Consider the following 21,461-nt stretch of genomic DNA (forward strand, 5'->3'; position numbering starts at 1 on the left):
AATTAAAAAAAAAATTACCAAGTGAACAGTATTGACCCAATCCTTAATTAGGGCAGCTTAGATGTCTTGTATAATTAACTGGACTTTGTTCATAATTATTTCCTGATAGTTGGAATTGTTTACCACAAGTAACAGAGCAATAGTAATGGTAACACCAAGGAATCTTTGATTTTTTAGAGTAGAATAATGGCTTGGCTTATTGTGCTTAAGTTGCATAAGACTTTTTTGTTCCCACTGATAGCTAAAAGTAATCACATCAATTTGTCTGGGCCACATGGGGAGGTTTTGCAAAATCAGTTCTTTCAATGTAGAAATAAGTATGCATCCAAATATTTGAAGGATGTCTTTTCTAACGTGTGTTTTATGATGGCCAGCTGAGGTGACTCCTCAGACAACCACATGTGAATCTTGGTCCTTAACCAGAGAGAGAGAGATTAAAGCTGGTGCCCACTATGACCATGCTGGGTCCTGCTCGGTGAAATAAATAACTGAAATCAGCTATTGCTGATACTACAGAGATTAAAAAGCTGCAACTCAACGAAGATCTTCCTGGGCCTCCTAACCAGCAGGGCCACTGAGTGAGCCTGTGGCTGGGGTGCAGGGATGAGGCTGTCCAGGAGGTGTGCCCACACTGGTGGCCACTCCACACCACGCACCAGCCACTGGCACAGCGCCCTGCCTGGAGGGACAGCGTGGAGCACGTGTTGCTTGGTGGCTCTAGAAACTGCTGAATTTAACAAGACCTCACAAACCTAAGTGATTCTTTGTGAGAAGCTGGAAACAAGGTAAACCGTTTTTATTCACAGTTTATCACTACTCCTTTAGTCCTGCCTTTTGAAGCTGGCTTAGGGCACAGTGTCAGAAAGCTGGAGGAATGCTGCAGGAATGCCATACATAGTCACTCTCATGTGGGAGTAACGCTGTGGGGAAGCTTCAGCAGGCTCCAATCTGTGGGCCCCTTGGAAAGAGGTGTTTGCTTAACCACTGCCCCTGATTTCAAGAGAATGAGTATCTGCTCTAATATGAGAAAATAGTAGTCATGTTACAACTCAGAGTTGTTTGGAATTCATTATGAAGCTGCGTGAAAGAGCATGTGGGTTAAAAAGGTTCACTGCTAATTAATACGTTTACTCCTAACGAAGTAGCTCCTTGCTCCTGGGGTTAGACAGAGTGTGAGAGGAAAAAAAAGCAGGCAGTTGTCTGCAGGCTCTTTCAGGACTGAAACAGCAAATGAGTACCTGTAAAGTTTAGGGAGACAAGCACCAGCACAAGGTGTAACTCATTGCCACCAAACTTGCAACAGCCCTAAGGCAGCAGGGCTGAATGTGTATAATCAAAATAAGATTTTGTTTCTAAAACTCAAAAGTTAAGAAGAACAACAAGGGTTTTCTTTGTATAATTTTCTGTGAGATTTGCTTAATGTGAGTAGTCTTCCCACAAGAGGTCTTGGATGGTGCTGTGTTCAGGCTAGAAAACACAGAATGAGTTATGTCAATTATTCATCTGCCCCTGTCCTCCCTTCCTGGCAAAAATTCCTCTGAACTGCTCATTGATAAGGAGCCTGGTGAATTTGGGTCACTGATTTCAGATCACCCTGTTGCCACCAGTGTAGCCGAAGTCCATGAACAGTTGAACACTTTCAGGATGTTGAGAGGATGTGAGCAGTGTGACTCCTGGAGGGTGGAAAGCGTGGTGTGCTGTGTTGCCCTGACAGCCATTCCTGTTTATGTCCTGTTCATGAATCCACTGACCCATTGCCTATGCATTTTGTGTTACTAACTAATGTCTAATTATTTTTTTCACTGTTGAATTCCTTGCGGCTCTCTTTAAAGTTTAGTAGGTAAGAAGATTAAAACATAAATGCCATTAAATATGCTTTAAATATCAGACCTATTGAAATACTTCCAGGTTCTGTATCCTCTTAAAAAATAATCCCTATTCAAAACAGAGAGGAAATGTCATCTGCATGAGTGTCTTCTGAGTTTAAGATTGGATTATGCAGGGAATTATGTAAAATAGCTTCGGAAATCTGATAATTAAAAAAAACTTTTGACTATTTTATTTATGACATTTTAAACCTCTGTAACATTTGGGGATGTTTTCTGTTCCGTACATGTGCTGTTAACCTCACGTGTAAAATTTTCTTGCATAACTTCATGTGAATTAATGGTGATAGAGTCTGAATTCAGATTCAGTCAAGCTGGATGTGCTGGGATTTGAAGGCAATTAGTGGATATACATGAAGTTAAATCTGGGGTGTGTGCAGATCAGGATGTTGTTCTCAGCCACTTTGTGGGTTGTCCTCTGTCTCCATAGGGAAGTCAGGAAGAAAATAACCAGAGGCTATTGTTAGTTGAATTACTTAAGAATGTCCTCCGATATCATCCTGTATTGGAGCCCCACAACATCCCCAAAGAGAAGTCCTCAATATTTCAGTGCTCATTTATTAATGAGCACAGTTACTCCAGTGAGTCCCTCTGCAAAGGGCCAAGTAAAGTCCCATTACAGCCATTCCAGTTTGCACATTTAAGTGTTGTAGCACAAAAGGCAAACAGTCAGGACAGGGCTTCTTGTCTGCTCCAAGCCCTGCAGGTTGTCTGTGTCCAACACAGAATGCCAAAGCATCTGTAGGATGCTTTCTGTGGGTCCCAGCAGAGCTGGGAAACAAAGGGTTCCTTAGATCAGTGTGATGTGCCAGGGAACAGAGCTCATTTCTGGGAAGGATTTCTGGGAAGGATTTCTCTCCAAGGCTGGTAGATACTCTGCTTTGTGGGGCAGAAAGAAAAACCCTTACACCAGCTTGGTTTTTTGCATCAATGCATACATAGTACAGGCTTTGGCAGAATGTCACAAGACCTGGAGGAGAGTACTGTGAGGGACCCTGGAGCCTGGGTGTGGCCTTGCCGTCTCTCTGTGCCCAGCACACACCCATCCTGGTGCACACAAACCATGATGGCTCTGTCTCTGTGGTCACCTCCCCAGGTGCTGGCCTTGTCCCTCACAGCAGCTCAGCTGGGAGCCATGTCCGCTTACATAGAAGTGCTGCTGATAAATATTGACCAAAGAATTTAGCATAAATATGCAATGAATCTGTGAGCTAGTGGGAAATGTTAAACCAAACACATTTAGGACAGAGGCTTTCAAAACAGGCCAGGAAAATTCTTTTTCCAGCAAGAGGTGATATGCGCCTATTCTTTCTTCAGCTGGCTAAGCAACAGCGGGAGTGTTTCCTACTAAACAGCCTCATTAGCATAAGAATAACTACAGGGTAAATTTTCAAGCTCATTCCAAATGAATTCAAAGGGAGGGGGGGAAATATTCTTTTAATATGCGCAACTCATGCAAACAATGATATGAAACTAATTCATTTCATCATATTATCACCATATCATATTAACTTAAAAGAAATAATAATGCAACATGGAAATGTTTGCATATTAGAGAGAACTCTCATTGTACCCTATTAGCACCATATCGTATTAGTATTAGTATTGCATTAGGCTATTATGCTACAGTGCTAAAATGATGAAATCCCACTGTGAAAACTGATATTGAATTCTTGTAATGTTTCGGAACCATTTTTAGCACTGAATATAAATAATTCATGGGAGCATATCTAATGAATTGATGAAAACCCCCTATCCCTTGACATTGTGAGAGTATTTATGAATGTAAAGTCATGAACAGGATTATTTATTTTTTTTTTTTTTTTTTTAGTGGAGATGGGCTGGGACTGAAATATCTGGCTTATCACTTGACACAGTGTGCTTATGTCACACAGAGCATCAGGTTGAGTAGCCATGTTTCTCAGTTAACACGGCAAAGGTGGTGTCTAGGAGGAGGCCTGTTCCAGGATCAGGGGTGCACAGCTCACCTTTCCAGGTGAGCTGTCTCCATGATGTACTGAGACCTACAAGCAATGAGACCCTGCCCAGCCCAGGGCTGCTGCACTAATGCCACTCTGGTCCATCTGCATTGGCTTCTTGAGTTGTTAAGATCTGAGACTAATGGCTAAATGCTAATGAGGAAATATGTATTTACCTTGCAGGCTTTTATGGAATGATCCTTTCACTTACACAGCATTTGGTGCTATGCTGTGATTGCAAGGGTAGTTATTACCACAAGCAGTGCTGAACTTTGTTTTATGCAGATATATTGCTGGCAGACTGGATCCCATGACTCTTTAGGAAAGTAGAGGGCTGTATGATGAACTAGTGAGAATTAACTCAGCCTTTAAGGGCCCCATGAGGAACAGCTGAAGCAGGCAGCATTGCCCATCCCTGTGCCTGGGAAAAGAGGGAGTGGTTGTGCTGGCACAGGAAGCAGGTGAACTGTGTTCTGAGTTAGTCACTGATTTATGATAAATTACCATCACCTCGTTCCTTTCTTGCTGCTTTCCAGCATCTCTTGGCTTATGCTGCATATCTCTCCTCTCTCTCCTCTGGCATCCTTCATTTGTGTCTGATTCCATGCAGCACTGATGACCCTCAATCTAAACCATATTGCTGCATGACCTATAGGAGAAATGGTAACAGGGGACCCTTTCACAAATCCTTTAGTTTCTTTCTCACGGAGGTGTAAGTTCAGACTAGGAGATTCAGGGAAAGCAAAGCTGGATTACTGTTTCCTCTGCTTTCCAAAAGCACACGAGGATACTGGCATGCTGCATACCCTGCCTGCCAGGCTCAGAGAGAAGAGCCCATGTATGCCATGTCTTGAAAGTTTACTGTGCTCTTCAGGCTTGTCCTTTCTTCAGCAGTCTGGGATGCATCTGTTGTGCTTGCAGTGAGAAACATCAATCAGGTGGGAGGAACAACTCTGGTTTCAGTGCAAGAGGCAGCGATGTGGGGGAAGTTTCTCTAAAGGTTATCAGGAGTCACACACTCTCAATACTTTCACCTAGTCTGGAGATTTCAAGAAAAAAAAATACAGCAGCAAGCCATGGGATGTTTTTGGTTTTGCAGGATACAAGGTCACTGTATTGTGACCTTGTTCAGAGCAGAGAAGGAGCTGATGGAGAGTGAGATCCCAGGAACAGCATTATGCAGAGTAAGAGTAGGTGAAGAAATATGAACTGTATCCTGTAACCCTTGACAGATGTGTTATGCATATGGCTGTTTGCTTCACAACTGGCTTGAGCAATGGATGCCTTCAGGAGAAGTTTGATGGTGGGGTAGTGGGGGAGTGTTTGTTTTCTCTCTGTTCATTTTTTTCCCCACGCAAAGTTTTGGTTTTCTATCCTTTCCTCTAGAAAATACTGCTGTAATCACTGCAGAGATGGAGAGTTCTGCTTAGCTCCTATTTTTGTGTTCAAAACTGGAAAAATTACAAGTGCTTCAAGTTTATCCTGGCCAGTTCAGCTCCTAGTTTTCACTGGTGATATTAAATTACACATATGTTGCTAGTGAGAATAATTTCAGTTCTTCCTGTAGTCAGTGTATAAAGTGTATAAATAACATGTTTGAGAGCTGTTTTTTCTTTCTGTGCTGTATTTTTCTGCTAAGTAGAAGACCAGACCTAACATTTATTTATAAGGTAGGTAGAAGAGACGTTTCCTCTGAGAATAGCAGAGACACTTCAGTATTCACTTAATTCATACTAAAAGCAATGGATTTTTTTCTGGATGGACCACAGTAGCAACACATACCATCTCTACACCAGCAAATAAAAACATGTGCTTATTTCACCATAATATTTTTTTACAGATAGATAGATAGGAAGGAAATGGACCCTAAGTTAAGTAAACAGTCAGTATTTTTTTTGCTGTGCTTCCAAAGTAGTATCTTAAATAGATTCAAGCAGCTTGTTGTGGCTTACTGAATTTGTTTATATGGGTCAGTATGGCCTAATTTTTCATGTGGAAGCTCTTCTCCAATTATACCTGTGAATAATTTAAGGTGAATATGACAATTCATGAATTTTTCCATAGCTATAAATATTGGACATTTACAAAATGCACCTTAACCTCCAAACATTTACTCCTACAATTATGATCAAATGTTGTGGTAAGCTGGAAACACTTGTTGCTAGTGAAGATCACCATACTTTGTTGGAAAAGTGAGTGAGATTGTGGCTGAGATGCTCCCTGTGCCCAGGAAAGAAAGATCTGTGCTCCTGCTCCTGCAGGGAGGCAGGTCCTGGTCTTGGGGCGCAATCAGTGCCCAGGGATGGAGCCCACGGGGTGGTTTGCAGTCACTGTCTGCACTGGGGCTTGGTCTGAGCACTGTGGAGAGTACATCCCTGGCTGATTTCCCACCTGTCCTTGCTGGTGGCACCTGCCAGGCTGCAGAAGGGGGAGCTCCCATTCTGGGGAGATGCAATTGCCTCTGCCCATGACGTAAACTGCCTTCTGTGAGCTGTTTGCCAGTCAACAGGTGTGGTGTATCCCAGCTTTAGGAAATGCCTTTTCCATTGTTAACTAAAAATTGCCATATGCTTTATTAAAATTCTCACAGTTGCAGTGAAATATCTAATAGAAAATATTATTGCAGATTGGACTGTTTCAGCTGGCATTATTTTTGACATTCATGAATAGTTCTTTCAGTAGCATATTGGATCTCCCACAGAGGCTGGTATTCAAACAGCCTACTGTTTTCTGGGCACAAGTGTTCATGTCTACTTGCCACTCTAGAACCCTACCTTAATCATGAGTTTGAAGCTTAGATTTTGTTTCTGCTGCCTGTGAATGATTAAGACTGCTGAGATTCTGCTTTTACACTTGCTTGCATTTGGCTGCTGTGGGGATAGGAATGGTTGCCGTATAAGTTAGCAGATTCCAAACACGTTTCGCTATTTCAGTATTCCACAGCTCTCTGCTTCCTATCATTCCCCATAACTGAGGACTGCAGGCTCCTCCTTTGCTGCTGCAAGGTCCCACTGCAGGTGAGGGAGACACATCTGCATGGCACATGGCAGTAGGGTATCAGGAATAGCCCAGTGGGGCTGTGAAAGAGCCATCAGATACACAGATTTCCTTTCTTTTTGGGTAACCTGAATCTCTGTACATTTCCCTGGGATGCAGAGACACACCAGTGATAGCTAAGTTGTATTGCTCTAGGAAAAGCTCTTCTTGGGTGTGCTGTACTCCTTCATCTTGCCAGGGATCACTGAGAGACCAGGGCAAGGGCCAATGTCCCAGACTGTTCCCCTGAATATCTGTCTGACCTTTTTTCTTCCGTACCTCTGATACATCTCCATCATACATCTTCTCTAGTCTTTGTTTCCCTGTTCATTCATGTTTCTGATGCCAAAAATCTAAAGCCAGACCCTCAGTAGTATTGACCTCCTTGTGCCTGTGTCTGTTTCTAAATAGCAGGGGGGAGAATTTCTATCAGAATCAGAAAGTACATGGGTTGAAGATGTCCGTAGCTGTGTGTGAGCTGGATTGAAAACAGCTCAGCTCCTTAAAAACTCAGTTTGGTTTATCATGGTGAATACAGCAAACTTGTCTTGTTTTCCAGAGCATCTCTCAAACAAGTGTGTGCTCAGCCAGCAAGGCAGGCCTCAACCTGAGCTTTTAGGCTGGGACTGAGCTGAGCTGGAGAAGCCTGGATCCAGTGTGATATTAGTGCCTCTATGCAAGGTGCAGCAGGAGGGAGGTGGTGTAGTGATGAGGGGGGAGACAGCCTCTCTTCCCAGCACCTGACAGGATGGTGAGAGTGAGTGAGCCCTGCCACCCAGGCAGGCAAATGGGACAGCACCATCACTGCTCCAAGGGGTAAAAATGGTGGGTCTGCAGAAGCTGCTTTTGTTTTTTGGAAAACAAAAGCCACAAACTTAGGAGGCTTCAGGAATGTGAGCAGTTCTTCAGAGCATTTGGTTTAGATAAGTAGAAGTCATCAGCATAATCTATTTTTTGTGGTGAGTGCTCATCTTATGAAATGCTCATCTGATGAAATGAGCTATGCCGCTACTGGAAAGATTTCTTTACATGGAGGAAGTTCTGAGTGCTCATTTACTGCACACAAAAATTTCTCAGATCAGTGACTGTCTCCAGCAGCTCTGGTATTTGAAAGGAGCACCAAGATTGGTGCAGTGATAGAGAGAACCATAAACTTGTGAACAGTCATGGATGTGACAGTGAGGGGGCAAAATCAGGGATATGAAATGAGTGTTAGGCAGATGTTGAGATGGTCAATGAGCTGGAAGGTTAGTCTCGTAGAGGGATGGGAAGATTGTGCTGGTGCCCAGTTCATGAAGGGGCCAAAGCCATGAGAGAGGTGCATGCACAGATCAGTGTGTGGGTGGGTGGACTTGGTGATACTGCTGGGCCCACAGTCAATCATGCCTGGACAGAATTTCTTGGCACTATGGAAGGGCACCCATACATGTAAAGAAAGCAATGGCTTGGGAAAGCAGGCCCAAAATTGTCATTGGAAGCTTAGTCCGAGTCATGGCCTGGCCCTGCTTTTGATGTACTCTGACCTGGGATAAGGTTTAACCCCAGCTCCTGAGACAGGATTCACTTGCCAGTGCAGGGGAACAGTCCATGCCCTGGCAGGACCCTGGCAGGCAGAAGATTCTCTACACCTTCTGCAGCACAAGGCTCTGCCAAGTAACATCAAAGGCAATGGTAGCATGCCTTTGGATTTCATGTGGATTTCATGTGACTTTAACAGGCTTCTGCACAGAGAAAACACCTTGCACTTGGCAGAATGGCTCAAAGTCCAATTACAATCAAATCTTGATAATTTGTGCCCATAAGTGGAGATTCAGTGAGAATAACAAAACTTTTGCAAGTTATGGAGTAAGTGGTACACACATTTTAAGAAGTGTGGCTAATGCATTACGGAATTCATTATCACCTTACAAACTTCTTCACACTCTGGAAAAGGATGAATGCTCTTAATTCATTTATTTTGACAAGGTTTGTTTCTTAAACATCTTTTGTTATAGCTGACAAGTTTGTACTGTTAAAAAAAGAAGTAATGAATCATAAATAAGGAGACATTATAATAGCCCCTTCTTAGCAAGCCTGTGCCTTTTTTTGGTTACAGCTTGTGGCAGGTGTGGATAGAAGTGATTGTGTGGCACTGCACTCTGCTCACAAAAGCTGCTGATGCAGCCAGTGCCTGGGAAGTCCTTTCTGCAAAATAACAATTGCAGTGACTCCATTTGTCCTTCTGTTTAGGAGCTGCTGCTTTTTACAAAATTGATAAAGTAAACAAACAAAATAGCTCTCATTTGGCATAATATCTTAGGGGAAAAAAAAAGTTAAAAAGGAATCTTTTCTGTCATGAGGAGGGTATCTCTGCCACTCTGACAATGTGCCCATGGAAAGGGTTTGACTGAATGTTTGTTGCTATTCTTAAAATCATACAATTTTGTTCACTGCTAACATATTGTATCTCACTGAATAAGAAATACAGTTTGGAGGAAAACAGATCAGATTTGCAGGTCAGAGGCTCTGCAGAAATGGGATTTGAACCTACGCACAACAACCTTGAGGCAAGGCTGCCCTTCCTAGAATGCCAGATGTGCAGTGAGGGTAATTACCACCGCCCCCGCCAGCGCTCGGGTTCGGATGGCGAGCGAGGCAAAGGTCAGCTCCTGGCAGGAATCGTCATGCGGATACCTGGGCTGCCCCGGGCTGCAGACTGGCGTTTGTCTTTCTGCCAGCAGCACAGTGGTCACAGGTACCTGTGTCTGCCTGTGTGCTACTTGTGGGTCTATAACTAACTACCACAGGTTAAACAGACTGAGGAAATAACTGCAGTCTTCTGGAGGAAATGTGATTGTCAATATAGCAAGACCCCTGAATTTTGAATTCAGCAATGATTGCTATTACAGAGATGGCATTAGATGAGTATCATTTTGTCAATTAACCTTTTACAATTCATAGTTTATTATAGCCTAGAACAATCCACTTTTAAATACTTTTTTTTTAACATGACTCTTGCTGCTTTAAATACTTACTACCTGCTCTTTAGCCTTTGAACATAGACTGTTATACTTGCTTAGCATAATGTATAACCCTAGGTCACAAAGCTAAAGAAAACCTGTTTAATTTATGGAGAATTTCATTGTAGCTGAATATTTTGAAGAATTTCCTAACTTTCTGATGGCATTCAGGCTGACCAAGGATAAAATGTATCTGTGTTCCTAGGTCCAACCACTTTACCCTACTATAATTTAAGCTTTTAATTTCACAACCTACAGTGCCCTGGCTACTTAGCAAAAGAAAAAAGCATTCTTAGTGAAGACTGTAATAGGGAATTCTTCTGCTACAGCAGATAAAATGACAATGACCAAGTAATTATCATAAAAGTTATTATTTTCTAAAAATACTCTACTTTAAAAATAAAATCTCTATTGTAGGAAAGGGAACAGACAGTAGTTTTGATGAAAAACACTTGAAAAACTGGTGATATGTTTCTTTGCTGTATAAATACAATTTTTTTTTCTAGAAATAGTGTTGCTGTAGCCGCAATGGTAAAAGGGTAGGAGAGAGGAAAGGTTTGCAGAGTAAAGTAGTATTTTTTATTAGAACAGTTGATATAGATGAAAAAAAAAAAAAACAGAAATGCTTTCAGAGGGCTTATGTGACAGAGAGCTTTTCCTTTTCTTGTCCCAACTATATCAGCTCTCTCTGCCTGTAAACCTTACTATTTTTGTATATAGCTGTTTCTGTGCATGTGATTTGTCCACTGAGAGGACAAATAATTCTACAATTCAAAAAATGGTATATTAAGTAAAAGTTGATTATTAAATACTAAAAAAAATTAAATGCTTCGTTCAAATGCTGAGAACTTGGGCTTGGCTTTGTGTGTGAAAAAGGATAATTGTAACCTATGAAGGAACTACACACAAATAATAAAATGTGGTCAACTCTTCCTTTCAGCAGCTTTGAAGCAGCAGTAATCTAACAAAGCACCTTGCTCTTGCTGTGCTGACAATGAGTCCAGTGTACAAAAAAAGAAATTAAACAAAAAAAGACATTTTAATTTCAAGGTTCACTGGAAAAAACATGAAAAAAAAAATCAATGTTTGCCAAAGAGAAAGACAAACTCTGAAGGGAAATGAAAAAATGTATTTACAAGATTCAAAGAGAACTCTATAAATAATGGGACAATAAAAAAAGGAAATAAAATATTTGTCCCTCTTAACTCTAAATATGCAGGTAATATTCCCAATAAATCTAGTACATGAAATGGCCTTAAGGACTCATTCAATTATATTGTTATCAAGAAATTATTAGGAAAAGCAAAATAACCTTCAGATCAAAGGAATATTTGGAGCAGTAACATCTCCAGTGCATGGCTGCATCACCCCAGGGCTCGAAGGAGGCTGTGGAAGCCCTGCAGGTTGCCCGCAGGACAGGCAGGGCTCCTGAGCAGCTCCGTGCCCTGGGAGTGGTGGCACAGGGCTCGTGGAGCAACTCTGGACATGGTGGTCGTGCTTGGGAGGTCGAGACAGGCTCAAGCCCTTCTGCCCGGAGCTCCCAGTGCTCAGGCGTGCCCTTGGCCATGGGCTCCCTGGGGCCTCGTGCCCAGCCACAGGGGACAAGGACAAAGCCAGCCCCATCTGTGCTCACCCCCTGGGGTGGCCGTGTGCCTGGGGCATGGTGCCCGTGCACACCCAGCCCTGGTGCCTGTGCACACCCAGCCCTGGTGCCCATGAAAATCCAGCCCTGGTGCCTGTGCACACCCAGCCCTGGTGCCCATGCACACCCAGCCCTGGTGCCCATGAAAATCCAGCCCTGGTGCCCGTGCACACCCAGCCCTGGTGCCCATAAACACCCAGCCCTGGTGCCCGTGCACACCCAGCCCTGGTGCCCGTGCACACCCAGTGCCCATGGAGCCTGCAGAGAGAGCTGCAGCCTCAGCTGTGTGCCAGTGCAGCCCCACTGCTGCTCTGCTGCCTGCTCACAGCAGCCACTGGCACTGAACTCGTTAGCACTGAATGCTTTATGGGAACCACCACCCTCGTGGCCATCCCCATGTTCCTGGAGCCATGTGAGAGTGAGGGCAGCAGCAGCAGCATCTCCTCAGCCCTGTGGACGGAGGCATATGGGGCTGGCTGCACAATTCTGGTGTCTTCAATGCCATTCTGTGCCCCAACAGTGCCTGGGAGCCTAGCCTGAGCCTGCATATTACCCATGACTGCATAATTAACTGCAAATGGGTTTTGATTAGATTCCCCCAACATGTGGTCTTTTCCCGTGGGTGATTCAGGGATGAGCAGGGTTAGTCTCAAGAGTGTAGTGAGAGGTGTTGGGGTAATGCCTTCTCTACCTACACCTTCCTCCCAAGGCTGCTTTCCTCTGAGAGTAAATTGATTTTCCACAAGCACTAGTGCCAAAGATCAGGCCTAGCCTCTCTGCCAGGTCTCTAATGCCTTTCTCCCTATTAGTTTTCTGATATTCAGCTATTGGAGCTTTCAGTAAGAATGTTTAGGTCTTATATATACTTTGTCTGACATGTAAAACATTTAATAAACTTTATCCATTTAATTCTCCTACAGTGTGCAGTGTGCTGAAGTGGCATTATCTTCATTTCATTGATAAGAAGATTTACATCCACAGAAAGCCAGACTGGAAGGTCTGGGGTAAGGACTGGGCCCAGAACTCCAGATGATAACCAGCTGCCTGCTTACGGTGGTAGCTCGAGTGGATCTGTGTCACCCCAGAGTGACCCTGAAGGTCAGGCTTGGACTCCCTTATTAAAGGCACCTTTTTGTTTCAGGTTTGGCTAAACCTCACTGAATGTGGGGGGTTGTATTGGCCCTAGCTTAAGGCTACCCTTCATTTCAGATAACAGAGCTTCCTTAGGAAGCCAAAGGGGCTCGAAACTGAAAAGGAGGTATGGATCACCAGCTGCAATGATGGCATGTGTAAAATTATTCAGACATTATTTTCTAGGTACATATGCACAGTGATGCTTCTGTCTGTAAAAGAGAAAAAGAAGCAGCACAGCAGCTCAGGGAGGGTACAGTACAAGTGTTGTCCACTAAATATTCCCATGATTGTGGCCTAGAGGAAAGTGACAGGGATAGAATTTATAGGCTAACACCTGGCTCGTGGTAAAGAGCTGTAAGAAAGACCTCATCTCTGGTATTTAAGTGGGTAAGTGGGAATTCATCCTGAACCCAAAACCCAAACCACTTCATTTGGTCTTCCTAACTCAAAAAAGCCAACTTAGTTTGGTTTTCCTTTATTTTTTTTTTTTTTTTTGGTTTGTTTGTTTTGTTTTGTTTTGTTTTGTTTTGTTTTGTTTTCCTGGTGAATTGCATGTGTCAGAAGGGATCATAGTACTTTATTTATAGCCACTTTGTTGGACTGCCTGATCAGCATCAAAACAGCATTTACAGACTGTAGGTTGACCTAAGCATATCAACTATGCTGTGCTGTCCTCAGCCCTCCAGAGCATGCATTGATGCTCTTAGGTTTGGAAATGGTGTTGGTGCTGCTTGGCTGGTTTGCATCTTAATCCAAGAAGCTTTTAAAGAACTCAGCTCCTGAGATAGACAGAAATTTAATGATTTAAGTGAAGCAATGTCGTGTCAGCTGAAGAGTTGGTTCAGGGTCTGTAAATATGATCAAATGCACTGAATATCGTTCAGCTTGGATTCACAACTCTGGGAGGAGAAATCAGCTCTTACTGGACAAGGGGATTTTATACCCAATAATTAGGCTAAATGAAGCTGTTGCTCAGAATGGTGGCTCATTTTGTTGGCATGCTATAACATCACATAATACATGAATGTGTTGCAGTAGGTGCTGCTTTCTCCTTCCAATTTTTTTATTACAGCCCTAACCATTGACACTTAATTCCCTGCCAATTCCTCTGCTCCCTTCTCTCATGCTGGCAAAAATATAGCAGGAGACCTAAAGCTGTAGGCCTTGGCAGGATCATGTGAATCTGCTGAACACATACATGCTGATTAATTCATTGCCTTAGCAACTGGAAAGTCTCAGATTATTCTTCCTTGTTTATTGGCCCTTTCAGAGTTAATGTGAGCAGTGATGATCATGCACGGGCAAAATACAGCAACCGTTAACTGACTGCACCTGCAAGGGCCAAAAAACTCCTTTAATCCCAAAAGGTTACCTGTTTGACACAAGTCAGATAGGCATTCTCTGGAACACCAGCCCAACAGCCATACTACGTGTACTGACTGTACATGTCACCCCGCTGAATTTTACACGGTGGCACAAGTGTCCATGTACAACAGTTTGCTTTGTGGGCACACCCATGACTGCTCAGTGTGCAAGGGGGGAGGGAATCTGGCTTGTGGAAAGCAGTGTGCAGATGGAACCCTTGATTGTGCAATTCACCTTTGTTTCTTCTCAGAAAACTCGTGGATCTGCAGAGGAAGAGATGTCCAGGGTGTCACTTTAAGCAGGGCATGTCTGGGTGTATTGACCATTGGCAGCAGTCCCACATGATGTCACAAGTCCCACACGGTGTGCGAGGTGGCAGCTGGAGCTGGGTGACACAGCCTGTGCAGCGTGGGCCCGTGGCCGTGGCGGCCGTGCAGCCTTGGCTGCCGTGCTGCGAGAGGAGCTGTGCTGACAGCTCCCTGCTCCCCTGGCGCTCCCTTCCTAACGAGGGAAGTGCAGATGGGCCCGCTGGGTATTGAGTAAACACTGCGAAAGGAGCTGCTTCAATGGATGGGGATGTCTCTGTTCAAGTGCAAACATTATGTTTGTGTTTCATTCTTTTGATTTAGCTTTTATAGTGCTTATTAAAACAACATTCTTGGCCGAACCCTTGCTGCCTGATGAGCGTGTTCCTTGACTCAAAGTCCAAGAATGAAAATCTCTCCAGCTCTGCTGTAATGGATCGTGGCAGATCTAGACTACTTTTCATAGTCTTTTAGAACTTCTGCATGGTTTTCACTCGAGAGCGACACCCTGTCCCTCATTCAGGTCATTTTGTTACTGAGGGCATCTAAGAGAAGTAATTGGATTGCCTGATTCTCCAAGCTGTCTTCCATCTAGATCCAAAGGCTGTCACACGAGCATCTACACATATATCAGTCCTAATGGAAGCCCTGTCTGTTTCTTCAGGGAGACCTTCCAGAAGGTCCCCTTTTCTCACAATCTGCAGTTGTGGGCTCCCTGTGCAGCTGTCCTCACGCATTGTATAGTGCTTTAAAACCTGAAAATACACAGGAAAAAAGCACTCCCCCCTTTGCTCGGGCAACTTTCGAAACCTGCCAGCCCTGTAGCAGATTCTCCTGCCTGTTTTGGGGAGCCCACACCAGCAAAGGGTCCTGTCATTCCCAGAAAGTACAGGAAGGTCCCAGAGCTCATGTTGCTTTTTTATGAAACCTACAATATTTTCACCACCTCTAAAGGAGCTGCTTCTCTCTTTTTCTATTTTTGTGTAAACACAAGCTGCCCATTGGTAAACTCTGAGCCTAAACATCTAAGTGCTGTCAGGAGGAATCTACATTTGCTTCACGGCAATTAGGTGACTCATGGCTGTGTCCTTTCTTCAGCTGAGTGGAGCAAAGTCAAATCTCCCACGGCTGGATGAAGCCAACTCCCGGCCATCCCTCTATGAATAAGCCCAATACAAATGCCTAGAAACATTTCTCAGACTGAACTCAGAAATGTGCTCCTCGATACAGAGCCACCATATTAAAGGTGTTGAAGTGCAAGCTGTGTAAGCCTGAGGGAATGTACAGAGCTAATGAAAGGAATGCTGCATACTCCGGACTTTTTAGAGTACAACATGAAAGAGCATCTGGATTTCTTCACTGACTTTTTTTTTTTTCATGTCTGTGAAAACTCTGATGATTCCATATTTACTAATAAATAACTAACTAACAGCCTCTTACTCTGGTGAGACAATTCCGTACTGGGAGATTTACTTTAAAATTGCAACTGTTGGCTATCGGATATGGTTTGAGGGTATTGGTTTTGAAGGCAGGTATTTTTCCCTACATACTCCTTCCACTGCCCTTCTTAAAAGATGCACCATTTCTTGTGAGTATCTGGGGGAAAAAAATTGAGTTTCAGGCTACGGTTTTTATGAAAAGAATGTAATACATCTTGGAGCTCAGAGACTACTGAGGCTGTATTAATTGATGTCCAGAGATGAGGAAGTCTCCTATTTTAAAATGAGTCCTCCTCCTGCAAGAAGCATGGAATGATAAGAGGGACTGTCAGCCAGAGTACCAGGTAAATGTTGCCATGGGCCAAAGGACTCTCCCTTTCCCTAGAGCTCTTTTTGGAAACAAGCAGCTATCAAATCAAAACATATTTACTTGATGCAACCAGTAGTGAAAAGACTGATGTTTGCAAATGCCACAGTACAAACAACAATTTTTTGCCTCTAATAGACTGGTTTCCACCAATGTATTTTAATGTTTTTTTAATGGTTAGAATATGGGCAGGGGGAAAAGCCAATGTTTTAGAAGCTCCCCTCAGCCAGATAAAGGTGAGGAATTAATGCTATTTCAAATCAATGCTCTTCCAAAAGAACTCTGATAACAGTAGTTAGTTAATATTTTTTCTTTCTGCCTGTTTGTGGGAGATCACATTAGATTTGTCTTTAGCCTGGTTTGCTTGAACAGTGCAGAAAGCCCAGCTTAAATACTTATTTTGGTCAAGCATCACTTCAGAAAATTACTGATGCTGCCTTTGAAAGCTCTGCCTATTTTACAAAGGGGGGGAGGGGGAGATTACTTAAAAGTCAATGATATGAAACTAACTAGGTATATTTGAAATATTGATTACATATATCTTCTGAAATAGGGTAATGGGATATTCCTAGATGCTATATGCATGTTTATACATCTCTGAAATGTTTGATTAATGTGCACCTAATCTTTCTTTCTGTTAATAGAACATCATATTTCTTACTAAGAAATGAATTATTCGACCACTGGTACAAGTGGCTGAGAGAAGACCATTTATAATGCTGCATCTTCAGCTAGTGTTTCTTCAGCAAGTAATCTTTGACCTGGGAAGCTGTTTCACTGAAAATGACTAATTTTTCCAATTTTATTTTTTGCTTTGAATATGTTTTTCTGGTGGCAGTTTAATCTATCCTAAAAGACTTATTTTCTACTTTATAATATTGGTAGAAAATAAATAGAAAATAGACAAAGGAAAACCTTCATGAAGTAAAACTTCAATTCCATTTGTGGAGATGTTATCCCAGAACTCTGGATTTTGAAGTGCAAAATGATGTATTGGTATGCAGAAAGTTAAAAAAACCCGAACAAACAAAAACAAACAAAAAAAAAAAAAAAAAAAAAAGGAAAAAAAATCCAGAATTGACTAATTCATGCTTTTCTTTGCTCATAAAATATATTGTCATTCTACACTGGTTTTGAGTTTGCTTTCCATTTTTGTTTTAAGATTATCCCATATTTGAGTATTTTCATCATTTTCTATACCACTTGTTTCAAGCAATACCACTTTTCACATCTCTCAAAATTGCTTAGTTAGGAGATTCAACAAATCACAGGTACTGATAACAAGAGTTGCTCTCTGCCAGCCTTGTCTGTATCAGCCCCAATCTTGCCATTAAGACTCTATAAGCAGCACTTCTATATGCAGTGATTTTCAAAATTACAGTGCTAAACTTCAAGAAACAGGGATGTGCATCACTTTTGCACATTTGGTCGTAGGCTCAGCTGGAAACACTGAGCATTACACAGGTAAACAAACCATGACAAGCTACAGCTGTGGGACTGGGTGAATTTTTGAGGAAAGGCTGCTGAGGGTTAGTTTGCTCCTTGGCTACTTCTATAAGATAAACTGAGCCATGTGCATTTGTGGTTTTGAGAGCTCAGTAAAGATCTATAGGTAACTAATGCAAAGGTTCAAGCTCTCTGAGTTTGGGTCATAGCTCTGAAGACAAGTCCTAGTGTCCAAGTTCTCCTTTGAACCCACAATTAAAAGTAGTAATTTGGAATTTCCATCCACTTTAATAAATTTCAGATTTCAGCCCAACCCACATTTGACATTCAGAGCCCTTTACAGAGTATTGAGTTGTCACTAAAAAGCAGAAACATTTTAAAATGCAGACCTTTTGCATTGAAAATGGAAAACAGCCACTGAAGCCACCTATCAGGAAAATTCAGCCTTGTTTTATCTTCAGCTTTAGTCTGGGGATGCTTGGGCCTTTTCTGCACTTGATTTTTCTCTGGAATGACAAGAAGTAGCAGTAGGTTGCATGGTATCTGTTGGCTTTGACATGGAGCTTTTTTGATCCATTTTATGGATTAAAGTTCTTCCTATTGTGTCAACTCTGACTTTTGTAAAGCAGAAGAAGAGAACTTTAAATAAGGCTTTCTTCCTATCCCCCTCTTCAGCTCTCTCCAGACCTTAGACCTCCCAAGGGCTTTCGGAAGCAGGGAAAGAGAAATAAAGTTTACCCTAGCTGGAGAAGGGTACAATAGATGTGATCAGACTATTAATAAGATATTTTAGGACCTCTGTTAAAAGGAAGGTGGAAGGGGGAGGAGAAAGTTTCCAGAAACCATCCGTGTAGGAAGAGCAAAAGATTATGCGTAGCTGGAGCATGTGAGATAATGAATTCCTGCCCCACCCCTTCTTCCTCCTCTTCCCTCCATGCTGTTATCTGGGGAGGTGACAAATTCTCTGATGGTGAAAAAGGTCAAGGAAAGTGTTTGGTCACTTTTTTTAAGATGTGATTTTGTAATTCAGCCAGCTACTTCTGAGCTGAGAGAGTTGGGAAGGAGCAGCTGCACCTGCCTAGGGAGTAAGGAAGTACTTGTGTTAAGGGCTGATATTGATATCTTTTAGCTGTGCAAGTACTGTAGTTAGCTACATGTACTTAGCAAATGAAAGGTAAGACAGTCTTCTTATTGTAGCAAAAAAAAAAAAAAAAAAAAAAGGGTCATTGGTTTTTATTCTCAAAAGCTTCTGCTGAAATGAAGAAGTATCTCTGTGGGAAGCATCCACTTCTTTCCCATTAAAAACGTTCCAAAACATTGCCATTTATGCCAGTCTAAAAACCTGGGGTAAATCTCTGCTCTATTTTGAAGCATAAGGAATGGAGGAGAAGCTGGAGAGGGTCTGACCTCCAGTGGGTCTTACCAGTTCTGCTCTGGTAAGCCATGGTCCTCTGGTTAGCAAAGGAATCTGAGAGAAGCCTTGCTTGAGGAAGATGATGTAAGAAATTTTTTTTCTGGAGATTTCTAGTCCTCTCTATTTTGAAAGAGGCCTATACTTTGTTACAAAGGGGAAAAAAAAGCAGTTTTTTATTATTTGAGGAAATAGATCCTAAGAGTTTTTGACAAGCTCAATACTCAAAAAGGGAAAAGAAGCATTGAGCATAGCACAGGAAGCTTTCAAAAATTGGCTATTACAGGAAACATTATCGTAAAGTACATTTCTCTTAAGAACATGCAAAAATGTTCTCTTATCCATTTTGCTACCTTACTGCTAAGGTCTGGCAGAGGCAACTTCTAAAGTGCAGCTCCTGTACTTGAGGTGACATTGAAGCCTGCTGCCACTGGGACTGTGGATGTTGGGCTGGGTGCTTCTTGGCCTGAGCTGGGTCCTTGGGTCCTGATGATCAAAGGCAGTGAGTGACACCAAGCAAGAAGCCTTGTCCTGAAAGCCCCGGCTCCTGCAGGCTCCTGGAACTGTTCCTCCCCTCGCCGGGCTGGCGCTGAGCCATGAGCAAGACCCTCTTTGCCAGGGTGTGAGGTGGTGTCAGCATATGCTTCAGGATGGCACCATGAGCTGCTAATTAATGGAAGGAAAAGGCAGCTGCTGAGGAAGTGCCTGATTAATCCATACTGGAGCAAAAGAGGGTGCATGAAGCCTCTAAATTTAACACAACTTTAGGAAAGTGTGTCTTTCTTCAGGCTTGCTTGTGAGTCAACAGCTCTTGACTTCCAATAATGCTAAAGGAAAACCTGGAAAAGCAATGCTAAGCTTTTGAGTGAAAAGTTCAGACACAAGACGCAGAGAAATGCAGATACTTTGTTTTCTCCTTGCTCAATTGCTTGAAATTTTTCTTTTTTTGAGCTGTGATTTCTGTGTTCATAGCCTCTCCTAAGAGAAAGCCCCAGCACCACAGCTGGGCCTTGGCTCTGGGCAGGAGCTGTGCTTACATTCCCAAGGGCTGGGGGGAGAGCAGTCCCAAATGGTGCCCATATTCCAGGGAAAGGTGATGGCATGGAAGCAGCAGGCAAACCTGCAAGATGGAGCACAACATCTGCTTCTTGTGTGGAGTTATAGGCACCTTCCCACAGAAGCAAGTTTTACCTCCCTGGAAATGAGTTTGCCACCATTTTTCTCTTCTATAGATTCTTGCTCTCTTGTGTTCATATTGATCTGTTCCACTTGGTTTGGTTTTAGAAATAACTTTTTTATGCATGCAGCTTCTAACCCTCAGGTCCCTGCTTGTCACTCCTCAGCAGCCAAGGAAGGGCAGGCCAGGGCAGGGTGCTGTGGTTGCTCAGGCACCTCTTGGACTAAGGCTGTAGGGAACACTCCACAGAAAGATTGTAAGGGGGTAGTTAAGCTAAGAATAATGAATATCATCTATTCCAGAGGGAAGACTTAACTGGGTACTTAGGCACCCAGTCTGATAGTTAAACAATCTTAATTGTCCTTAATTAACTTCTGTTACCTTCCCTACCTCTCCAGTGGGGCTACTAGCAGAAAGGAGACAGGTGCCTCTGTAAGTATCCTACAGAAAGCCTTGACATGTCACAAATCAAGCTTTTTGTCCCATGCCCCTTCAAGTAGAAGGTGTTTCAAATGACAGTGAAACATTAGAAATAGGAAAGGATAGGGTTTTTTCCCTTCCTTACTGGTTTCTGAAAAGTGTGATTTATAAGCTGTCAATCATTTCCAATGATCTCAGTCCAGTGTTTACTCAAAAATCATGTTTGGTGTAGCTGAAAGTGTTGTTACTAACTGATGAGCAAGTCTGAATGCTGAGAATGAGAAATGATTGACATTCTTTAAGGTAAAGGGGGAGACTCTTCATCCAGCAGAAGCTGCCACTGCAACAGATGCTGTTATAGCTTCTGACACTGATCCTGATGAGTGGTGTGTAATGTCAGTAAAAGATGAGAGGCTACAACAACAAAGTGAAAAAGAAGCCTCTGAACACGAATCCCATGGCACCCTGGTAGCAGTTAATAGCCATGACTTCCATGGCTAGAAAGATGACTTTAAAAGGTCAGGCATATATTGGTTAACTTATCACCTATTCAGTAAATAAGCACAAGAGCTTGCTAATTAGTGATCTATTATTATTTGACTCTAGGTTATTTTTAAATTTTTAAAAATAATTTTGCTTCCATTTTTCCTATGGCTTTTGGCAAATATTGCCCACTTCTCTTTTTATTTCAGGTTCTCCTTTTGGTTAAATATAGTAGATATTTACAGAGAATAATTCATAGCAGTGCTGCACATGGTCCTGAATACTGTGATGCACTCAGGGGTAACACTGCATTTTGGGCATCTTGCAAGCAATCTCAAACAGCAAGTTTCCACGTGCAGTTACAAACTTTGT

The 21,461-nt window shown here is 42.6% G+C and overlaps 1 long non-coding RNA gene across 1 annotated transcript in view; it reads left to right on the top strand.

Moving 5' to 3' along the window:
- Positions 1-14,696, top strand: part of LOC128792353 (uncharacterized) — a 55,196-nt gene extending 40,500 nt beyond the window's left edge. Inside the window, exons 5-6 of the long non-coding RNA XR_008432377.1 lie at positions 12,463-12,640; positions 14,292-14,696. This is a non-coding gene — a long non-coding RNA (uncharacterized LOC128792353). The remainder of the gene's footprint in view (positions 1-12,462; positions 12,641-14,291) is intronic.
- The last annotated feature ends 6,765 nt before the right edge of the window (positions 14,697-21,461 follow it).

Source organism: Vidua chalybeata, chromosome 9 (assembly GCF_026979565.1).
Source record: "Vidua chalybeata isolate OUT-0048 chromosome 9, bVidCha1 merged haplotype, whole genome shotgun sequence".
Taxonomy (NCBI): Eukaryota; Metazoa; Chordata; class Aves; order Passeriformes; family Viduidae; genus Vidua; species Vidua chalybeata.